Here is a 24375-nt window from a genome sequence, read left to right as displayed (position 1 = left end):
TACCATTCAGCTGGTAATTTCATGATACACATACATCACTTCTTGAAACTCCTGCGATGATTTCAATGACTCCAGTCTCTCCTGGTTCACCTCTTCCCTCTTTGACTTTCCTTCTCACTTTTCTACTCTTATGATTTTAGACAGTCAACCAATATATTAATAACTACCCAATGAATTCTCATTCTTGGGCTTACCTGAGTCATAGGCTCATCCCTGAACCAGTCATGGCAGCCGGTGAGTTGGAATATGATGACCATTCTGGTATGAACCACCTGTGCACTCCTGGAAAATAGGGAATGGGAAAAGAGTTGATCTCACCCTAACCAAATAACTTAGAGTGGGGGAAAGTGGTATCCAAAAATAAACTAGAGAAAGTGGGCAAAAAAGCATACATATCCACTGCAATAGATATTTTAAAAGGTTTTTTGTTAACTGAATATAGTTTTAATTAAAACAGCACTTCACCTTTTCTATGGTGTTCTAAAAGTTTTCCATAGTCTTCAAAAAATGAATTGATAATTGTCACTATTGATTACATATCTAATTACCACACAAATCTTTAGAATTTACACTTATAAAAGACTGTGAAAAAATGTTTTTATATGTATGTAAAGCCATATAGCAAGCACGTAAACTCTGAAATCTGATAGCCTTGTTTTTTTTTTAAATGCACGTTAATTATGAGACTATGTTCTCTATCCTTTTTCTATCTCGGTTTCCTTTTTTGTAAAATGGAGTGGATAATAATTGCCCCTCTGAAATGTCATGCAATGTAATGAGATAATAACTATGCCTTCATAATAGGACTTGTCACCTAGAACTCTATTATGTTTGGTTATTATTAATATAAATTAGCTTTTACAGCATCCCTGGAAACTATTTTGGGGAGTTATACTCTGATCATTTATATTTCTCTTAATAAATAATCAATATCTATTATGTATCAGGCACAATTACCAAGATAAACAACATGGGTTCTTTTTACCCTGGAGGAGGCAAGTTAGGATTCCCATAGTTCAACCAGGTTGTTGTAGGGCAATCCATGCAGGGGAACAGAGAATGGAAGGAACACAGAGGAAAGAAGGCATAGTAGCTTAGGAGAGTGCCAGTAGTGTAGCCCTGTGTATGTTCAGTAAGGTGTACCTAGAAAAGTACATGGTAATAGGAAGAACTGTGAAGGTCATGTGGATTTTGAAGGCCATTTGGACTTTAACTTCTATGAATGAAGAAATGTTGAAAACTTTTAGACTCAAGAATTATTTTCAAATTTGTAGGAAGGAAAGCACACTGGGTGTGGAAAGAGAAATGTAGAGCCAGGAATAACAGTTAAAACAGTTAAGAAAGTAGGCAAACTTTAATGTGCAACTGAATCAAATGAGGGTTATTTAAAACATAAATTCTGATTCAGGAGTGCTGGGGTGGGGCCCTGGAATCTGCATGGCTAATAAGCTCCCAGGTAATGTCAATGCTGCTGGTCCTCAGCAAGGCAACAGACTATTTACTGGCAATGTTGCTTCCAACAAAAAGAATCTGTATCTAATATACATCACACTTTTAAGCCCCATGGAGAAATAATTTTCAGCTCGTTAAGCGGTAACAACTAATTGAAGAACTATTGTGTACAACAAGGCAACAAGATAGAAATATTTTATCGTAATTCTTAAGATGTCTCTGAGGATAAATCCCTTCAAAGCCTGAACATCCAAATGGAGGAGGCTGTGGTGAATAGAAGTATAATATAGGGTACCAGGATGGTCTTTCTGATGTTGTCAACTTGATTTAGCTACAGTTCCTAGTTACACAATCAAACACAAATCTAAGTGTTGCTATGAAGATATTTTCTAGATTTGACTAAAGTTCATAATCACTTGACGTTAAGTAAGAAAAATTATCCTAAATAATCAGGGAGGGCCTGGTTCAGGCAGGTGAAGGCTGTAAAAGTAGATCTGGGTCTTCCCTGAAGAGGAAGTAATTCCACTTATGGACAGAAGCCTCAGCCCATGACCAAGTGCTCCAGCTTTGCCTTTCCTGACCATCTGTTTTATGGATTTTAGACTTGTCTAGCCAGTCTCTACAATCACATATCCCTTCCAATAAATATCTTACTTTATATCCCCTACTGGTTCTGCTTCTCTGGTTGGACCCAAAAAGATTTTGGTAACTGAAACCAGGGAGCTGCTATAACAAACACCCAAGAATGTGGTAATGGTGTTGGAATTGGGCAGCAGGCAGAAACTAGAAGAATTTTGAGAAGCATAATGGAAAGAGCCTAACCTGTCTTAAATAGACTACTAGTAGAAATATGGTTGTTAACAACTCTGCTAAGTGAGGACTCAGGAGGAAGTGAGGAGCATGTTATTGGAAATTTGAGAAAGGGAGATGCTTGTTATGAAGTGGAGGAAAGCTTGACAGAACTCTGTCCTGCAGTTATATAGAAAGCATAACTTGTATATAGTTAAACTGGACATAGAGCTGAGGAGATTTCCAAGCAAAGTGTCGAAAATGTGTTCTGGCTTCTCCCTGCTGCCTACAATAAAATGTAAGAAGAAAAAATAGATTGAAGAAAGAATTCTCAAATAAAAAGTAACCAGGACTTGATGATTGGGAAATTCTTGGCTTATCCAATTCTTATCCAATCCAATTTCTGAAGAGTACAAAGATTGACAGATTTACTACCAGGAAAGCGTGCTGTAGAGAAAAAGCCAAGAATATGGCTAGTCAACCTTTTGCTAATACTTTAGAAAGATTTTTTAAAAATCAGAATATTCAGTCACACGACGGCTCACCTCAGATCTCCCAAATAGAAATGGGATTATTTAGGGAAGATCTATGGATAAGCCTCTTTTCTTCTGGAGTGAATTCCTTTTAACATACCCAGGACACCTTTAAGGTTCTCAAAAATTTTATACCAGTGGAAATACTGCCACCTTGGATTTCAAGGGATAGAGTAAGGAACAAAGAAAGCTGTTGGACTCTGAATTCTACATGCAGAAAATAGGCTAACAAAACTACACAGCTTGTACTATAAAACAGACAAAAATCCTAGGGCCCATCAAAGATGTAATGAAAAAAAGCCTCTGAAGAGAAGGAAACAGAACTCTGTGTTTTAATAGGCAGGCCAAGTGAAATTGGATGTAATTAGCTTTTGGAGAAAGGCAAGAATGATAGTTTACTTCAAACACTGGAAAGATGATCATGAAGATGTGGTAGGTTTTTCTATATAGACCCTGTAAGCCAAAGTAAAATCAGTGAATACAAAGCACAGGTAGCCAGATTTAAACCAAATCAAAGGAATCCCTTTCCAGCTGTCATAGTCGTTAGATGTTCAATGGGCTACCAGGCGAGACAATGAACTCTTCACTAGTAGATATTTTTAAATAGAGAATAAAGGACTGGCTATCAGAAATATTGGAGGATGACACTGGGTGGGAAAGAGCAGAATGATGGTAATTAGGCCTGCACCATACCAAAGAATCTATGGTTTGGAGCTACAACTTCAGAGTATTTCCAGGAAGAGGATTTGGGCTGTAAATGAAAAGTTACATAGTAAAAACATTACCTACTACATCCACAGAGAGTTAATTCATTCACAGAGCATGAACAATCCTTTCCCTCCAAAAGTGAATACTGCTTTACTTTGCCCACATCTGTTTTCTATTGCAATAAATAAATAAGTAAATAGAATGTGTGTGTCTGTGGGTCTTATTTCCAAGACTGTTGGGGTGAACCAGTAAATCTGAAACAGGAAAATTAATTGATACAGATTGCTATTTAGACATGTATACACAGGTTTAACTTTATTTAATTAGTTCAGTTAAGCATCCAAATAACTTGACAGCTTGTAATGTATATGCTCTGCTGTGACTTTCAGATTAATTATACATGAATACTTTAAGTCTGGGACCCCAGTACTCTGCAGAAATCATTAGTGTCTATGGGCATAGGGGTATTTAGCAGAGTTGTCTTGATGTTGACCAGCTTTATATTCCACACTTCCTTAGTAATGTCAAAGAGGTAGAGAATATGGTGAGAGGTGAAAGGGCATTATTTTGATCATCTAAAAACTATGGGAGATTACCCAAGTGTTAAAATTTCTTGAGAGTCATTTGAGACTATTTGGTTATCATAGTCCTAAAAAACACCACTGTCTTAGTTAGCTTTTATTTTGTGATTTCTGTGTTGCTACAATTGCTCTGAGTTTCATGCCTTTGGAAGGGAAAAAAATGAAAGTAGCAAATATGGAATCTCAGAATATGTGATGAGGCTTCGTGAAATGGATACAAAGGCATTTGGATCTAACAATAAGAGAGCTGTATTCACAAACTTAAAAGGTGCTATAGTAAAAAATAATTCATCAATACAATCATCAATATTTAACTTTAACATTGCATTAGTTATATAAACAACTATATATTATATATTTTATATATAATTAAACAACTATATATTATAAATATATATTATATATTAAGCACAATATAACTGCTTAATTAAATAATGGTTTCTGAGACTGAAGTTAACTTTAGAAGAAAAGACCTTTTACACAAGGGTGTTTAAAATTGGGGGTCTCTTGACATGCCATTTGCAGATAATTACTAGGCCAACTTATTTGGGTAAATGGTAGACAGTACCCCTACCTACACCAGAAATATATTAAACAATGGTAAGTCTAGAGCAGAAAATGTAAAAGCGGATTTAATGGAAGCCTAAATTGAATTTTCTACATTAAACACAAATACTACCCCTAAAATACATTTTTCAAAAGGTTTCAGCAATTCAAAGTTAAATGAAATAGTAAAAAGAAATGAAAGGAAAACACTTTAAAAATGTAGAAAGGAGGGGCGCCTGGGTGGCTTTAAGTGTCTGACTCCTGATTTGGGCTCAGGTCATCTCAGTGTGGTGAGATTGAGCCCTGCATCCACGTCAAGCTCAGGGAGGAGTCTGCTTGAGATCCTCTCCCTCTACCCCTCCCAACCTCCCCTTACTCACACTCTCTCACTCTCTCTCTCTCTCCCTCTCTTAAAAAAAAAATGTAGGAAAGAAACTGAAGAACAAATAAAGAAAACCTGTGGTTCCAAATATTTAATAAAAAGGATAATTGGTATCAACTAATGAAGTTTGGCTATCATAAATGCTAGTAATTTTATCCTTATGTGAAAAATATTAAAAATTCCTCTTACTAAAATGCTATCTCCAGGCCCAAATTATCCAGAAGACATAGTTTCTATAATACTCATTATATAATACAATATTCTACTAATAAAGTTGCCCCATAAATGCTTTTTGAGTGCATAAAGCATTTTATGAAAGAAAAAGGGAAAAATATATACAGAACAAATGAACATTATGTTGTCAAATTATAAATGATAAAAAAATACTAATAAGGAAGTTTAGGCATTAAAATACTTCAGGAAATTTGTATGCTCTTCCCAGAAGTTCTAAAAAGGTATTCTTGTGGTGCAGAGAGAAAAACAAAAGCATGTCTATGATTTACATTTTTAAAAAAGGAAACCTAGAAAGCAATTACATGAACACCTACCCATACACATTTGGCCATATATCATTCCTTGTAGGAATTTTAGGTTTTTTATAATCCTCTTAATATACAGTCTTCATCATTTCATGTGCTGCTCAGAAGAATCTGTGGTTCTCCACTGCCTATGGATTAAAGTTTAAACTCACTCTGGCATTCAAATTCATTCTCAATGTACTGAGATTTTAATTGTCCAATGTTTTCTCCCACCATGAAGGACAACACTTGGTTATCTAAACACAACTTTTTTTTTTTTATCATTTCTTGCCCTGTTCATGCTGTTCCATCCTGAATGTTCTTTTTTTTTTTTTTAAGGTTTTATGTATTTATTCCTGAGAGACACAGAGAGAGAGGCAGAGACATAGGCAGAGGGAGAAGCAGGCTCCCTGCGAGGAGCCTGATGCAGGAATCAATCCCAGGACACAGGGATCATGACCTGAGCTGAAGGCAGACGTTCAACCACTGAGTCACCCAGGTTTCCCCCATCCTGAATGTTCTTCCTCCATTCCACAATACTTCTACTCAACCATCACCCATCACCATCCTCTATCTGCTGGTCAACATCTTAGCTAATCTGTCAACATCCAACTAAATTGACTCTTCTTTGTAAGCTCCTCAATTGGAGCTATGCTACCTATGGACTACGATCATTTAAAAATTTATTTTGTGTCCATTTTATCATGACATAGATCTACACAAATATCCTGAGGGCAAATATGTTGTTAGTGTTTGGTTTCCTGTCCCCTAAAAGTATATCACAATATCTTGGATTGCTCAATTAATATGCATTGGACTAAAATAGAAAAGGCAAATTGTATAGTTTTCCATCTGTATTATTTAAAAAAAAAGTAAAGACTGTCTTATTTTATGAACAATTACGATTATTTACCTACAGTACTATTTAAAATTATATACAAAAAGATTTTTATTCTGAATTTCAGTAGAATTTTTTTCATAGGAATTATATATGTAATATAAATTCAATGAATTTTTAAATATACAGACAGAAAAAAATGAGAAGAAATGTAATGAAATGTTAACAGTAGGGAACTTTGGATTGAAGAATAGATGAGTTTGTTTAATAATTTTTACCTTTCCAAATTATCTAGAATAATCATATGTTACTTTAGAGTCAGGGAAAAAAATTTAAAAAGCTATTTGAAAGTATCTGTGTAAGCTCATGTGTTCTTTGGAAATGGCTCCTGAGAACTAGAGCCATTAAGATACACCTTAAGAAAAAAAAAAAAAAGATACACCTTAAGGCCTGGGGCAGCCCCATTACTGTTGGCTGTTGTTCACTGGCCAGCGCCCCAATTTGTAACTCATTTAGGCTCTTAATCTGTCCAAAACTGTTTCTTGCCCTTGGGATGCTACTGGTGTGCATGTGGACGAAATGTATTATCCTGCCTGCCTCAAAAGCTACAGAACAGCAATGAAATTCATAGTAGCTAAATCATCTAGGATGAAAAAACTGTTTAGAGTTGAAAGGCAAGGTAATTGGATTATTTGCTTACAATTTAGTACCAAGTATAAACATGATTTTAACTTGAAGGTTAAAATTAGTATCAGAACTTGGACTAAAATAGGATTTTCTTTCAAGGAATTTCTTTTCTATATTTTGTCAGTCCTTCTTGCTCTATCCTTGTATTTATGATCCACTTCCCTTTTTATCAGAAATGGGTACCAGGGTGTAAAAGAGATTACAAAATTCTCCAGATTAAGCCAAAGTAATTATCATTTCTTTGTACTTGAAAGAATATATAATAAAAAGTAAAGAAAATAAATGTAGAGAAATTACTCCTAGCCTGTTCCCTGAGAAGGTTGCTATGAATAAATAGTGGGCTAGAATCATTTCAGAATTATGAGGCCAAATGAAGTTTTCATCGAAATGCATTTCCGATTTAAGTCCCTATGGACCTTAAAGGAGAGTGGCCAGTATTTCTGATAATCTTGATGATTAGTATACACATACTATAAACTAATTTTCACATAGAACAAAGCACTTTGTTCTCTGCAGGCATATAATGAGATTTGAGAGCAAAAAGCACCAGGCCTATTCATGGCCTATTAGCCAAATCTCATAGTTGAGCTGCTACAGAGTTTACGCATTCACAATGAAAAGGCTAAGTGTTTTTGTTGTCATTGGTGGTTTGTTTTTTTGTTTTTAATATTTTATTTATTTATTCATGCGAGACACGGAGAGAGAGACAGAGACATAGACAGAGGGAGAAGCAGGCTCCCTGCAGGGAGCCTGATGTAAGACTCGATCCCAGGACTCCAGGATCATGATCTGAGCCAAAAGCAGACGCTCAACCACTGAGCCACACAGGTGCCATTGTTTCATTTTATTTTGTTTTGTTTTTTGTTTTTTTTTTTGTTTTTTGTTTTGTTTTGTTTTGTTTCAGAGCCCAGTTTCTAGTACCGAAGGTCTAAAAGGTCATAAAAGACACAGTATCTTGTTAATTATCTTACTTAGCTTCAGCATTTCAGTGTGACATTAGAATACCATTATTAGTGCGGTCCTACTAGATAGCTACCCAATACAAACAGACTTATTATTTTACCAGCCAGCTCCCCCTTCTTCTTCCTCTGGTCAGAGGATTTCCTTTGGCAGTGGAACTACTGGTCCATTGACTCTAAGCACATGGATCTGTTACAGCCTCCTGACTTCAGGGGCAACATAGCACATGGTCCAAGCTCGGCTTTATGGTAATATCTCACAGTTCTGGCTCTATAATTGGTCAATGGGGTGGTAACATGAATAGAAGTGTAGCAAAGATTGATCTCTGAGGCTTTTCAAATGGAAGCTGGGATGGGAGGACCAAGGAGGGGATATTAAACAGGTCAAGCGCTTTTTTTCCCTCAGATGGTGAACGTGTGTGATTGTTAACTGCAGCTGCCAGCAGCCAGGTTCTCTGCCACATGGAAGAACACAGCCAGCAGGAGAAGACAGAATTTGAATTCCAGGCCACACAAGCAGGTGTTCAGAAAGTGTGACAATTTTTTTATGCAATTCAACTTAATTTCTTCAGTGATATTTTCTGTCACACAGATAGAAACTAATTCTCAATGAAATCAGGTTCCTCTTTCGTTTCCCTAACTTTTCTTCTAACTTCTAAGCAGTAGGCAGTGGGACAGAAAGGTAGGTTGGACCCAATATAAGCAAAAGTTCTGATCCTTGGTCATCTGTTGAATTTCACATCTGACTCCTCAGCGTGTCTGTTTTTCAGATGTTGAGCTACATGGGTCCATGCCAAAGGTCACTTCAGGATAAATGACTCTCCCTGCTTGCCCCTGGTGCCTTCCTGAAGTGAACCGAGTATTCTCCAAACACTGCCCTGGACCATAGCCACCTTGACGAGGCTTTCCAATCCACAACCACATCTGTGCCATTCTCAAGAATTTTGCTCAGTGAATCAAGTTGGAACTCTGCAAAGCTACTTCAGTTTTGACTGCCTTCACCACACAGACCTTATGTGCTGCCCCATGCTTTCCTATGTTGCTGAGCCCCTAGGGTCTTCTCTCCATCCCTAGCTCTATCTAGGATAGAGGCAATGCCTCTTTCTACTCTCTGATTCTCTATGCTCTTAGATTTCCCCCAAACTCATTGGGAATGTCTGTTGTTGCTCCTACATCAAGTTCAGTCCTCAGATATAAACTTCATAAGGTACTTTAAAAAAATGTTTTCAACTATAGATTGGCTGTAATTGATATTATGAGGCACATTGTTTAAAATGCCAGTAAACATAGATGTCCACAGTGTGTTGCTTAGTGATGGAATCGTCCATCTGTGGGGGACAGGGCTTCTTTTTCAATGGTGCACCAATGTAGCTCTCTTTATTTCCCTTTTGGCTTTCTTCTTTCCCTCTAATTTAGGGTATCTCTATTAGTCTTCAGAGCCTGAATTGAGTCTAAATTTGGGACTCAAAACACAGTCTGTTATCATGTCTCCTGTGGCAATGGACACAAAAATGCCCATGAATGGAGTTGTTACAGTATAAATAAATGAAAAGTACTGGGGGGAAAACACAGTAAGTAATATATCAAAATATTCCTCCAGGAGGACTTGATGCCCAGGCTGAGAAGAGGCAGTGGTCACATAAGGAAAAAGTGAGTCCTGATGGTACCTACTTCTTGGCCCATGGCTCTGAGTTTCTCCCAGAGAGCTTGCTCCTGCCTTCATGAAGCTGTATTAATCAACTCTCCTAGTTGCTTCACGATCTTTCCTTGATTCCTTCCTTTTACTTAAGCTAGCTCAAGCTATGTATGGCTGACCGACCCAATATAGTAACTTAGACAAAAATGGGAATTTTTATTTCATGGAATCAGGAAGATTTGAGCAACCAAACAACAGGAAGAGCAGACATGTAGCTGGTCTTCAGGAACCCTAAAACCACCAATAACCTTCTCCATCTCTTTTTAAAAAAAAATATTTTATTTATTTATTCCTGGGAGATACAGAGAGAGAGAGGCAGAGACATAGGCAAAGGGAGAAGCAGGCTCCCGGAGGGGAGCCTGATGCAAGACTCGATCCCAGCACCCTGGGATCACGGCCTGTGTCAAAGGCAGACACTCAACCACTGAGCCACTCAGGTACCCCAACCTTCTCCATCTCTTATCTCTGCTTCTCAATACGAGTGGCGTTTGTTCCTTTTTACTACATCTCTCCACAAGGTGGGAAACATGGCTACTGACCATTCCCAGGTTTTTCAACTGTGGGTTCCACCATCAGATAAAGAAAGCAATAAGTCAGGGTTTAACATTTCTATTATTTTGTTTAAGTAGTAAAAACGTAAAGAGAAAGAAAATTGTTGAGTTCATCAGTTCATCTTTCATGAAATATGGACAATAGCTTCTGTTTGGATTATAAGAGTGTAAAAAAAAAAATTCCTCCCTGTGACTAAGCCATTTGACCCTACTAAATTCCTTTTTTAAAGTGTATAAAGGAAAGAATGAATTTTAAAAGATTGCTTTGTGTCTTTCTCAAGCCAAACACAGAAAATGAGAATATAAAAAACAAGAAATATATTTTTAAATGGATGAAAGCTAAAAAACAATCACTCATTAATGTCTTTGCAGTCAAAATTAAAGGTGATACCACACAACAAAGGAGAATATTATATTGCTAACATAGAAGAATTTTAAAGTCAAGGAGACTGAACCTCGTAAATCATACCCTATGTTCTACCCTGCCCAAGCACAGGGTACTTCAGAAATTTGTTTCAATTATAAATTGACTATACTTGACATTATGAAACACAGCGATGGCGTCATCTATAAATGAACTTCTGCAATTATTTATAATAAAAACTTGGATCAGTGCAAATACAAACATTTCTGGGTCTGAGAACACGAAAATTCTTAGTCACTCTCACTCAAACTACATGGAAGAGTCCTGTAAACTTTTTGCCTACACTTCCAGACATACTCTAACCTCTTCCCCTCTTTCTTCCCCCATGAGATCTGCAGCGAAATACAATAGTGAAAGATGCAGAAAATAACCATTTGCATTTTTATAGTTCCTTCTATTTGCTCCGATACTATTTCCCTCTTTACCAGGAGTGAGATCCTGTTATATAAACAACTAAACCCAGGAACTTGAATGCCTGCCATGACAGTGTCCACATTGGCTGCTTTCCCCAGATTTGTAAGATTCTTGTGGTAAGAAGAATTACTGCTGAATTCCCTTAATGTTTCAAAGTCAAATACTCATTTAGATCAATGGTTCCCAGACTCTGGATTTCAAAAATGAAATTTCAAAAATGTGTGGTGAGCCAGCATAGCTTTGCCAACCATTTCTTTTGCCAAGAAAGGATTTTGGGAAAATAATGGTCTCTACTATGAAGCATCATTTTACAAAACATAGAACATTTTTAAGGCCAAAGAAGTAAGCAGTACATTATATCAAGTTAAAAAAAAGTGGGGAAGGGGGGCGGTCTTCATTCCCAAAAAGAAATGGTAGACAACTACACACTGATTGTATGAGGCACTCTCAAAGGAGTTAAATTAAAAATATTTCAGTGAAGTGACTACAGAGGTGTGGGCAATTTTTTTTTTTAACTCCAGTAGGGGATATGAGTAACCCAGAAATAGCCACAGCAGGAAGCCATTACTTCTCTGGGGCCTGAAGGCGTGAGGAAAGAGCCAAGCAAGGATGACAGGAGACAATAAGACCTGGATCAGGGACAAAGGCAGCCACTGCCCGCCATGATGAGGAATGGAGAGAGTGGAGATCAAAAGGCCGCATCTATCTCCTCCATCCTGCCTGAACTCAACTAGAAATCAGAGTTCAGCGGGCCTGGGTGTTGCAGTCCACAGCCTCCAGGGGCCACAGAGTAGATCAAAAACAGTAAAAGATGGATCGGACCATGGGTCCACTAGAACATATTGACATACTCTGGTGAGGGGGCCAGGGACCAGAGAGAGGAGAGGGTGTACATGTGAACATCATTTTTCATTTCAATTGCAGGAAAATTACAAGAGAAATTTTATTTTAAGATACGATATTGTTTATAATTATATGCTTGATACCTTGGTCATTTAGTGGCTCAGTCTCTAATTATGTACCATCAAGTGGTGTTCAAATGGGCAACTTGTTCCAGGACTTTATTTTTATCACACTCATTATTAAAAATTCAACTTCACATAGGTATAAAATGGAAGCAACACTCAACATTTTTATTTAGTTTGGAACATTCTGAGGGAATTAATGCCAAAATATAACAGCCTCCAGGCTCAGAGGTTTCTCCTATCCCAGAAGTTCCTAAACTTTTGCTGTATATTGATATCATCTGGGATCTCTAGAAACAAATAATGATGCCTGGCTTATAGCCCAGAAATACTGATTTCATTGGCAGAGGTGGAACTTGGCAAAGGAATTTTTAAACAACTTTTTATTTTAGGAGATTTTAGATTTAAAGATAGTAGAGTTCCCATATATCTTATACTCGGTCTCCTCTATTATTTACATCTTACTTTAGTATGGTGCATTGGTCAGTCAGTGAACCAATCTTAAAATACTGAGACATAATTCTAAACTAAAGTCTATACTTTATTCAGATTTCATTAGTCTTTACCTTATATTCTTTTTCTGTTCCTGGACCTCATCTAGGATATCACGTTATGTTTTAGTCAGCAAGTTTCCTTGGGCTCCTCTTGGCTGTGATAATTTCTCAGAATTTTCAGAGTACTTGTACAACATCCCTCCATTTAGATCTAATGTTTTTCTAATGATGAAACTATGGTTCTATGTTACATGGGAAAGAAGACCACAGAGGGAAAGTGCTACTCTCAATCACATTGTATCAAGAGTACATACTATCAATAAGATTTATCACTGTTACAATGTTGACCTTGATCACGTGGGAGACACAGTGTTCACCAGGTTTCTCCACTGTAAAGTTACTCTTTTTTTTTACCTTTCCACTCTGTACTCTGGGAAGAAGTCATGAGCAGTCTACACTTAAGAAGTGGGAGTTGTGTTCTTCTTCCTTGAGGACAGAGGATCTACATAGATTATTTGGAGTTCTGCATCAGAAATATGTCTATGTCTCCCACAATTATTTACTGGTTCAATCATTTATTTATATCAATACAGATAGGGCAGCCCGGGTTGTGCGGTGGTTTAGCACCACCTTTGGCCCAGGTCGTGGTCCTGGGGACCTGGGATGAAGTCCCATGTCAGGCATCCTGCATGGAGCCTACTTCTCCCTCTGCCTATATCTCTACTTCTCTCTGTGTGTGTGTCTCTCATGAATAAATAAATTAAATTTTTAAAAATGCTTATATTCTGGGTTATAATCCAATGCTACTGTATTTATTTTGTTGCTCACATTGTGCCATCTTTGGCCATTAGGAACATCTTCCATTGGCTCTTGTCTCCCTTTGATATGCTCCATCATTGTGAGGTGGCACTTCCATACTTTCTGGCACTATAAGATGCTCCAGGCTCATCTTGCCTATTTCCTCTATAGTCAGCCATTTTTCTAAGGATTCCTGGTTCTTTTTATTGGACAATAGTATTAGAAACAAGTATATGGGTGTGTGTGTGTACCCTTGTTTCTTGGCCCTTTCAGCTGACTGAGCAAAAAAATGTGTATGTATATAGCTAATCCCCATATAGAAACATATCTATATCTATATCTATCTATATATATATATATATATATATATATTTCTATATGTAAACATCTAGAGCATAGTGTTCATACTGTGTCTCTTATCCATAACCACAAGGATCATTTCTGCCTCTGCCCTTGCTTACCTGTAGGCTCCTACTATCCACTTACTGAATTGTTTAATTCTGGTATACATGTATACTGTTTTCAGAACCTATGCCCCCATGGGAAACTTTTTCAATTAGAATAGAGTGCTTATGCACAATCCTTTTTCCTTTGGTCTTCTAGTCACCACTCATTTCTGAAGTTATTTGGTCAGCCTTTTCCCCTAGTCCCAGCAGCGAGGTTTTTTCCATACATTTGTAACAGAGTTAGACTGTTTTCTCATATTCTATATTCCATCTTAGGATCCCTTGGCATTCTAAATGATTTTTTAATTTGCATACATTAAGGCTTACTCTTTGTGCTATAGAGTTCCATGAGTTTTGACATAGTGTCAGATACCCAACATTACAGCATCATACAGAAAGTTTTTACCACCATTATGCTCATGGGTACTTTACCTATTCAACTTTGTCCCCTCCCTAAACTTCAATAATGACAAATCTATTTATTGTCTTTATAGTTTTGCCTTTCAAGAATGTCCTATAAAGTCATACAGTATGTAGCCTTTTCAGACTGGCTACTTTCACCTAGAAATATGCATTTATCATTCATCTGTATTTGTGTGACATGATAGCTCATTGTTTTTTAATGCTAAGTAATATTTCACTATATGTATGTACCACAATTTGTTTATTCATTCACCCATTGGAGAAAATATGGTCATTTCTAGATCTTGTTGATTATGAGTAAAGCTGCTTATTATAAATTTTCACATGGAGGTTTTTGTGTGAGCATAAGTTTTCAAATCAACTGAGTAAATATCTAGGGATTTCTGGATCATACAATAGTACATATTTAGCTTTATATGAAACTGCCAAACTGTCTTGCCAAGTGGATGTATGACTTAGGGATTTTTTTTAAAATCTTTTTTTAAGATTTTATTTATTTATTCATAGAGATGCAGAGAGAGAGAGAGAGAGAGAGAGAGAGAGGCAGAGACACAGGCAGAGGGAGAAGCAGGCTCCATGCAGAGAGCCCGACGTGGGACTCGATCCCGGGACCCCAGGATCATGCCCTGGGCTGCAGGCGGCGCTAAACCGCTGCGCCACCGGGGCTGCCCTGACTTAGGGATTTTTAAGGGCTTCCCAGATGATTCCAATGTGAAATAAAATTTAGGGGCTGATGCTCTACTCTCAAAGGTTTAAGAAAAGATTCAGGGATAGGAGGAGTGTCTATCTATGAGGGCTACAAAAAGAGAGTTTTAGGGCATTCTCCTCCTCAAGACTACTCATAGCTCAAGACACTGATCATACAAACAGCAGTCACGAATTTTTTTGGATAAATAAATCACAGATATATCTGGTGATAAATCTTGGAACTACACTATTGCCCCTACTTGCCCTTGTGAGAGGTCAGATAAATGTCCATACTGCTAAAGATGTCCTCTGCAATACCACTTAAATAGAAGATATAAACAAAAAAAACCAAAGTGAGTAAAAAGGATGGGTTAGTCAGATGCTTTGCGTGCAAGTTAGTAGCATCCCAAATCAGCTTAAGGAGAAAAAGGACAGAAGCAGGAGTGATGCTATTTTTTGGCTTATTGAGTTGAAATGTGCAATAATAGTTGATTCTCAACATGGCACAAATGACACCAACAAATTGTTTTTTCTTCCCTCCTTCTCTTCTGTTTTCTTCCCCTCCTCTCTCATTCTCTCCCTCTCCTCCTTATCCAACCCCATTTCCATGTCTCCAATCTTTTCTGTATGGTGGTATCTCTGTATGCGTACAAATTTCTTCTTCTAAGAACACCAGTTAGATTAGATTAGGGTCTACCCTAATGGTCTCATTTTAACTTAATTGCCACTTTGAAGGCCATATCTCCAAACACAATCACATTCTCAGGTATGGGGGTTAGGTATTCAATCTACAAATGTTTGAGGGGACAAAATTCAGTCCGCAGCAATTATGCTTCCAGTGAGCAACCATTTCTTGTTTTGTATATGAAGGAGAAAAGATGAGGACCACTGCATACCTATCTCATATAACTTCCACATTTTCAATGTTGCCTTATTAAAATCTCTTATTCTCTTTTTTAAAAATGCATCTCAGATGTGGTTTGAGAGGAAAAGTTAAGGGAAAGTAGCTACATTCTAGGAAAATATATCCGAAAACTGTATCTTGTGCATCCCACTTGTGTTTTGTGAGTCACCATATTTGGTACTATCAACTTCTCTAATTTTGGTCATTATTTAAATGACTGTTGAGAGAGAAAACTTAGGAAATCAGTCTGAAGAGTCCTATTATTTAAAAAAGCAAGAAAAGATAGGAGCCCCATTGTTATGGGTCAATTTTTTTACCCCAGAAAGCTATGTCCTAGCACCTGATACCTGTGACCTTATTTGGAAATAGGGTATTTGCAGATATAATCAAATTAATATGTGGTCATTCTCAATTAAGATGGGCCTTAATCCAATGTGACTGGGGTCCTTATAAGATAAGAAAGTAGAGACACCAGAAAGAGAATATTACAGACAAAGATGGCCATGTGAAGATTGAGGCCAAGAATGGAGTTATGTTGCCACAATCCAAGGAATGCCTGGGGCTACCAGAAGGTGGAAGAGTCAGGAAAGGATCCTCCACCAGAGGTTTCAGATGGAACATGGACGTGTTAACACCTTGATTTTGACTTCTAGCTTCCAGAATTGGAAAATAACAAATTTAAGTTGTTCTAAGCCATCCAGTTTCTAGTATATTTCCAAGGCAACTCTAGAAAACTAAGACAACCTCTGAGAAGACTCAGAAGGGAAAAAAAATCCAGCTTTTAGAAATCAAAGAAAACAATGGATGGAGAGTTGTTTGTATTGTGAACTACTCTAGATAGGTTAGATAATATCCAAATTGTAAGTATCCATTGAGTTTAGCATTATACAGGCTCATAGGCATTTGTTGTTAATATCATAAGGAATCATTAAGCAGTGTCAGTAGAGATCACTTGTGTCTAAAGGATTAAGGAAAATTTCATGTAGGGAGGGCATAGCATTCAAGATGGAATTTAAAGCATAAATAGGGTTTCAATTTACAGAAATAGAAGGTATTGCAGTGAGAGGGGGAGAAATTAGTGAAATTATGTGGAGAAAGAGATTCAGGACACAAAGAGGAAATGACCACGAGAACACAAGGTCTTTATAAAGGAGATGTTATTTGGAGTCACATCATAGATGTCCTTAAATGCTATGATAAGGAGTTTGAACTTTTCTCTAGAAAGTGAGATATGGTACAATATTAAGTTTAAGTTAAGAGGATTGTGTGATAAATGTCATAAAAATACCTGAGAAGAAACGAAATGGACAAAAGGGGAAGACTATGGACAAGGAAAACTGGAAGCAACTAGAATGCCCAGAGGAGATATTCTGAGGATCTGAACTAAAGCAACAATAAGAATGGAAATAAAGTTCCTAGTTTTGAAGCCCTATCACATACCAGGTCCTCTGCTGGCTGCGTTATATATGTTAATTGCACTAAACCTGACAATTCCTCTCTCTGGTAGAACTTACTGTCCTAATTGTACACTTGTGGGAACTATGACTCAGAGACGTTAGGTATACAAAGCTAAAAAAAATAGTGGGGCTGATATTTGTACCCAGAAATTTGGTATATTTTTAGGCTCATTGCCTCATCAGCTTACCTATCCTACAGCTCATGTTGCAAATTCTAGACATTATTTGGAAGATGCATTGAATGAGACTGCACACTTTTCAATTTTGCACCACCTCCTCCAAAAGGGGAAGAATACTGTGAAAACAGCAATTCTCCTTGGGAAATCCACTGTGTGGACTGCAGTTCATTTGCCAACTATTTTTCCTTCTTTCCTAGCTCCTAAAACACACTGTTTGACAATCATAAGCATTTAATAGCTTTCCTTTTCCCACTGGTACCTGAGGACATCAGGTGCATTTTGACATAGGAAAGAAAAGTACCTTTTTGAACTATCTTTGAAGCACTGCTACTCAGTGTACATTGATTTTCCTTTTAAACCAGAATCACTTAGTGTTCCTCTGTCAGACACTCACTGACGACCACTTAGCCTTGAGACACATATGAATGAATCAGACAATTTTCTAATGATACTGAATTGGAAAGAAAACAGTACCTGATTCCTGTTTGTAAGTTTATTGTATCAAAATAAAGATACAAACTTTTAAAGAGAGCATTCTTTTATGCTTGATGAAATAGAACACAAGCTATTCTTTGATGAGCTTTTATAGAAATCCTTGATTTATTTATTTTTAATAGTAAAATATTGGGAAGTCAAGTGTATTCCTGCACATCTCAGGCACTTAAAGAAATGATCAATGCCATTGCAAGATAACTGGCTGCCATCTTTTGAGAATCTAAACTAAAAACAGGAGAACTGGAGGATTAGGAAAGAAAAGCACAGGGACCAAATAATTGCCTTTCCTTCTTCTGTTTATATAATAAATGCACTCATTGTTGCCATGGCAAAGGGGCCAGTCTGTTTTTCTGATTCCTCTGTTTCTACCCGTTATTATTATAACCAACACCAGAAAATGTCATACTTCACTATCATCTTTCTTGGATCATTATGTTTCTCCATCTATTCTGCATTTACTACTCTAGTCACAGTCTTTTTCATAGTGATACTTAGACAAAGATTGATTTGAGGCGAGGGAAGTGGCTTCAGATGCAGTTAGAGACATCAGGAAGCAAAGAATGATGGAAGGAGGGGGAAAGACCACAGCTCTCTAGCCAGAAGGGCCAACCTAACCTTGGAAAGCCCCTCATATCCAAAAGGAAAAAAACTCTAAAAAATGTCACTTAAAGCAAATTACACCTTATTGATAAACTGAATTGACTTTGTAGACATCTATTTTGACTTTCTAAACCCCTAAATGACCATCATGATGGGGGTCATAGTCTCTTTGGTCCTGATCAGGGGAATTAATACTACCTCCACTCCAAAACAGTCATACAACGTGTGGACTAGTCTGCCCAAGCCATGATGTCACATTTTGTTACAGATAGTGACATCCTAATGTATTTTCTTTTTTTTTTTTTTAAGATTTTATGTTTTTATTTGACAGAGAGATAGAGCACACAAGGAGAGGGAATGGCAGGGAGAGGAAGAAGCAGACTCCCCACTGAGCAGGGAGGCTGATGTGGGGCTTAATCCCAGGACCCTGGGATCATGACCTGAGCTGAAGACAGACTCTTAACTGACTGAGCCACCCAGGTGCCCCAACCTAACGTATTTTCAAAAGATGACAACTAAGGTCTTGGAAGCACTTTCCCCCATTCATTAATTCATTTGTGTATCCAAAAATTACTTATTAAAAGCATATTATGTACTAAGCACTGATTTAACCTGAAATTCAAAACAAAAAACATTGAGTAAGACTTCATCCCCTCCTCTCAAAAACTTTACATTCCAATCTAGCCATGCAAGAGACTGTTGAATGAACAGGGTAGTTTTTAGTTTAGAAAACAGAAGACCGAGTTGGAACAACTGTCCCTGAGAAGATGGCAAATTTAGGAAAACACCACAATCTGTAGGAAACAATCAATGAGTGAGATAAGTGGTTGCATCCTGTTTATATGCCCTAAGGCTAGAGTTTATAAACAATCAGCTCAAATGTTCTTTCTTGTTCATTTCCATTCCACAGGCAAAAGGATGAGGCAGCCTGCATTTCCCTTCATGAATCCCTCAGTTACAGACTATGATATTCTTGTTAAAACAATCCTACCAAGGGACACCTGGGTGGTGCAGTGGGTTAAGCGCCCAACTCTTGGTTTTGGCTCAGGGTCCTGATCTCAGGGTCATGAGATTGAGCCCCATGCCCAGCTCCGCGCTCAGCATGGAGTCTGCTTCAGATACTTTCTCCCTCTCCCTCTGCCCCTCCCACTCGTGCCCTCTCTAAAATAAATAAATCTTTAAAAAAAAAAAAAAGAATCCTACAGAACAAAGTGACCATGGGAAAGCTCAGGACAGGAAAGTTTCCAGCCTTGGAGAATTAGAAAGAGCCCAGACAACAAACAACCTGGATTCTACCTTCAAAGATCTGAATGGTTCTCATGTGGAATAAGTAAGACTCTAGACTTATATAAAATTGCAAGAAACTAAATTGAGACTAATGAGTGGATACTATAAAAATAAGCTTTCAGATCACTACTAAAAATAAAAAAATTTTAAAAAGCTCTAGAGCAATACTTCTTAAACTGTAATATGCAGGTGAATTGGTAGGAGAGCCTGTTAAATGTAGATTGAGATTCAATTCAGGTCTGTCATGGGGGCTGGGATTTTTCATTCCTTTTTTTTTTTTTTAAAGATTTTATTCATCTATTCATGAGAGAGAGAGAGAGGCAGGGACATACGCAGAGGGAGAAGCAGGCTCATGCAGGGAGCCCGACATGGGACTGGATCCCGGGACTCCAGATGCTTAACCACTGAGCCACCCAGGCATCCCAAGGATTTTTCATTTCTAACAAGATCCCAGTTCAGGTTGATGCCACCAGTCCTAGGATTAAAATTCACATATTACTACTCTGGAGTCTTCGGACATTCACTAGGCTCACCAAGATATTGTCAGCACTAAAACTATAAGCAGAAGCTGAGTAGCTATTTGTCAGGCATGCAACAGAAAGGAAAGCTATACTGCATGAGAGAGTACACTAGATGTTCCCTTTCAAATCTAAGTCATTTGATTCAGGGATTTTTATAAAGGAATTAGTTTTACACATGATGGCTTACTTTAAGTATTAAAACATTTGCATAGAGATAATGAAGAAGGTAAAGTGAGACTTTTCTTACCACTTCAATAGATTCGGAAACAAATAATCTTAGACATTAATTATTTTGCTCAAAATTCACTTTGTCATACAATGAATTTATGGAGCACCTACTCTTAGCCAAGATCTAGCACATGGCTAGACAACCACCAATGAACAAGGTAGACGTGGTCTCTGCCCTCCAAAGATCACACTCAGCTGAATAGCACGTAACACATCCATGTGATAAATCTCATTTGCTATTAGCACCCTGAATTGTCAAAGACTCTCAGATCAAGAAAAACTTATTACTATGACAATGAGACCTCAGGGAAGAGAAGCCATCGTTAGAAGTGTCATCGTTTAAGTGACAGAGAAGGACTCTGCTGAATTTTCCAGCAGTTTAGGCTCTATTAGGATGGACAGCATGACTCTGGCACTTTGACAAGGCCAATTTTTCACTAAACCTCAAGAAAGTGTGACATTAGCAAGGGTTAAGTCATCCTAACTTCTACAAACAAAACAAAAACTGAAGATCCCATCTACTCACTTTTCCACCAGTTGACCTACCTCCCCACACCCACCTTTGTAGGACGGGCCTGAAATCCTCCCATTAAAACTGTCTAGAATCTTTCACACTGCAAAAACAGGCAGACTCACAGGAAATAAAAACCCACCCAGACATTGCAGGCTGATTCGCACTAGTGCCTTCAATTTTAGCGTAAAGTTAACCTAGGAATTTCTTATTTCAGTAAGCTGGTGCACAGAGCACTTCACTATTACTCTCTTCCAATCCCCTCATGAATTTCCTGGGTGACCTCCCTCATTCTTTATCTCTTCCTAAGGCTCAGAGACTGCTTGGCCCGTTATGGATTATGTCCTCTGACTTCTGTTTTACAAGGGTCCAATCCTCTCATCTTTCCCCTATGCCATCTTTATTTTCTTTCCTTCACCCTGCCATTCCTCCCATTTAAGATTTAAGCTCATACGTGAGAGAGAAGATGGAGATAAACTGAAGTATTTTGACATATTCTCAGGTCTCTTCATTGTGTGTCAAAGGCTGGGTTTCCCAGGAAACAGACTTCCAGATGAAGATTTGCATGCAGGTGGCTCATTGGGCAGTGCTCCACAGAACATCATCTCCAAGGGAGTGAAAGAAGCAGAACTGGACAGCTGGAAAGGAAGAAAAGCAAGACAGCTGCCACAGATGCCTAATCAATTTCACAAAGAACTCTGAAGCTGGGATGACCCTTCTGAGATACCCCTAAGTGAGGCAAGGGGAGAGGGCTTTGTTTCACCTACATTTATTAGTCATGGGATGTGAGTTGCTCCTGTGATAGAGCCATAATCAGGTGAGTTGGTTTTCTTTCTCCAATACCTGGTCCCAGGGTTGGACTCAGATGGGAGACATCGGTGCTCTGGGCAGCTGGAGAAATGTGAGTATCAGGTCTCAAGATACAGTCTAAACAGCAAAACACAGCATCCAGTACAATCCACCTCTCCCACTGCTTGAATTCATTTGCTTCATATAATACATTTACCTTACCTGGGAAGAACTCTTCCAGAATTCTAGCTGGTCTTTCCCCTTGGAAAAACTTACAAGATAAAGAAGGTTGGTGGGACACACTATAGCTTGTCACTGCAGCTGGTCCCTGAAACATAGTAGATTCCTATCACCTTTCTCTACTTCCTAGTTATTTACTTATTTATTTTTATTTTTTATTCCAGTGCAATTAACATAGTGTTTTTTTTAAAAACAATTATTTATTTATTCATGAGAGACACACGGGGGGGGGATGGGGGGGCGCAGGGGGCAGAGACACAGGCAGAAGAAGAAGCAGGCTCCATGCAGGGCCTGATGTGGGACTCGATCCCGGGACTCCATCCGGGGACTCCATCCAAGGACTCAACCCAGGGACTCCAGGATCATGCCCTGGGCTGAAGGCAGGTGCTAAACCACTGAGCAACCCAGGGATCCCCTAACATAGTGTTATATTAGTTTTAGGAATATAATATAGTGATTCAACAATTCTACACATGACTTGGTGCTCATCAAGATAAGTGTACTCTTCATCCGTTCACTTATTTCACTCATCCCCCAACCCACCTCCCCTCTTATAACCATCTGTTTGTTCTCTATAGTTAAGAGTCTAGGGACACGTGGGTGGCTCAGCGGTTGAGTGTCTGCCTTCGGCCCAGGGTGTGATCCCGGGATCCCAGGATCCCAAGTCCCACATCGGGCTCCCTGCATGGAGCCTGCTTCTCCCTCTGCCTGTGTCTCTGACTCTCTCATGAATAAATAAATAAAATCTATTTTTTAAGGGTCTGTTGTTTGGTTAGTTCCTGTTTTTTTTTCTTTTTTTCATTTGTTTTGTTCCTTAAATTCCACATATGAGTGAAATCAGTAGGTCTTTGTCTAACTTATTTTGCTTAGCATTATACTTTATAGGTCGATCCATGCTATTGTAAATGGAAAGATCTCATTCTTTTTTGATGGCTTTTTTATGGCTGTGTTATATTCTGTTTTAAATATTTATACATAGGGATCCCTGGGTGGCGCAGCGGTTTGGCTCCTGCCTTTGGCCCAGGGCGCGATCCTGGAGACCCGGGATCGAGTCCCACATCGGGCTCCCGGTGCATGGAGCCTGCTTCTCCTTCTGCCTGTGTCTCTACCTCTCTCTCTCTCTCTGTGTGGCTATCATAAATAAATAAATGTTAAAAAAATATTTATATATATTTTAATATTGTATATTAAATATTTAATATTATATAACAAATCTAATATTATATATATGTATATATAAAACAAATCTTTGTTATCCATTCATCTATTGGTGGAAACTTGGGCTACTTCCATATCTTGGCTATTGTAAATAATGCTGCTATAAATACAGGGGTGATATATCCTTTGGATTACTGTTTTCATATTATTTCAGTAAATACTCAGTAGTGGAATTAATAGATTATATGGTAATTCTATTTTTACTTTTTGAGAAATCTCTGTACTGTTTTCCCACAGTGGCTGCACCAGTTTGAGCTACCAATAGTACAAAGCTTCTTTTTTCTGCACATCCTTGCCAACATCTGTTGTTTCTTGTGATTTTGATTTTAGCTATTCTGACAGGTGTGAGGTGATTATTTTATTGTGGTTTTGATTTGCAGTTCCCTAATGGTTAGCGATGATGAACATCTTTTCATGTGTCTATTGGTCATCTATATGTCTTCTTTGGAGAAATATCTGATCATGTCTTCTGCCCATTTTTAAATTGGATTATTTGTATTTTGAGTCAAGTTGAGACTTGTAAGCTCTTCAAATATTTTGGATACAAACCCTTTATCAGATATGTCATTTGCCAGTATCTTCCCCCATTCAGTAAGTTGTCTTTCCATTTTGTTGTTTGTTTCCTTTGCTGTGAAGAAGCTTTTTATTTTTATATAGTCCCAATAGTTCATTTTCTTTTTTTTAAGATATTATTTATTTATTCAGGAGAGACACAGAGGAGGGGGGGGGGAGAGAGAGGCAGAGACACAGGCAGAGGGAGAAGCAGGCTCCATGCAGGGAGCCCCACATAGGACTCAATCCTGGGTCTCCAGGATCACACCCCAGGCTGAGGGCGGTGCTAAACCACTGAGCCACCAGGGCTGCCCCAATAGTTCATTTTCACTTTAGTTTCCCTTGCCTCAGGAGATGTATCTAGAAAAATGTTGCATGGTCGATATCAGAGAAATTACTGCTTGTGCTCTCTTCTAGGATTTTTGTTTTTTTCTAAGTCTCACATTTAGGTACTTAATCCATTTTGAGTTTATTTTTCTGTATGGTGTTAAAAGGTGGTCCAG

General features: G+C 38.1%; 1 long non-coding RNA gene across 1 annotated transcript in view; it reads right to left on the bottom strand.

The window, feature by feature from the left end:
- Positions 1 to 200: 200 nt before the first annotated feature.
- Positions 201 to 24375, bottom strand: part of LOC129497203 (uncharacterized) — a 47854-nt gene continuing 23679 nt past the window's right edge. Inside the window, exon 3 of the long non-coding RNA XR_008661898.1 lies at positions 201 to 282. This is a non-coding gene — a long non-coding RNA (uncharacterized LOC129497203). The remainder of the gene's footprint in view (positions 283 to 24375) is intronic.

This window comes from Nyctereutes procyonoides, unplaced genomic scaffold (assembly GCF_905146905.1).
Source record: "Nyctereutes procyonoides isolate TBG_1078 unplaced genomic scaffold, NYPRO_anot_genome, whole genome shotgun sequence".
NCBI classification, from domain to species: domain Eukaryota; kingdom Metazoa; phylum Chordata; class Mammalia; order Carnivora; family Canidae; genus Nyctereutes; species Nyctereutes procyonoides.
The sequence above is the reverse complement of the archived record's forward strand: the minus strand, read 5'-3'. Positions and strand labels throughout refer to the sequence as shown.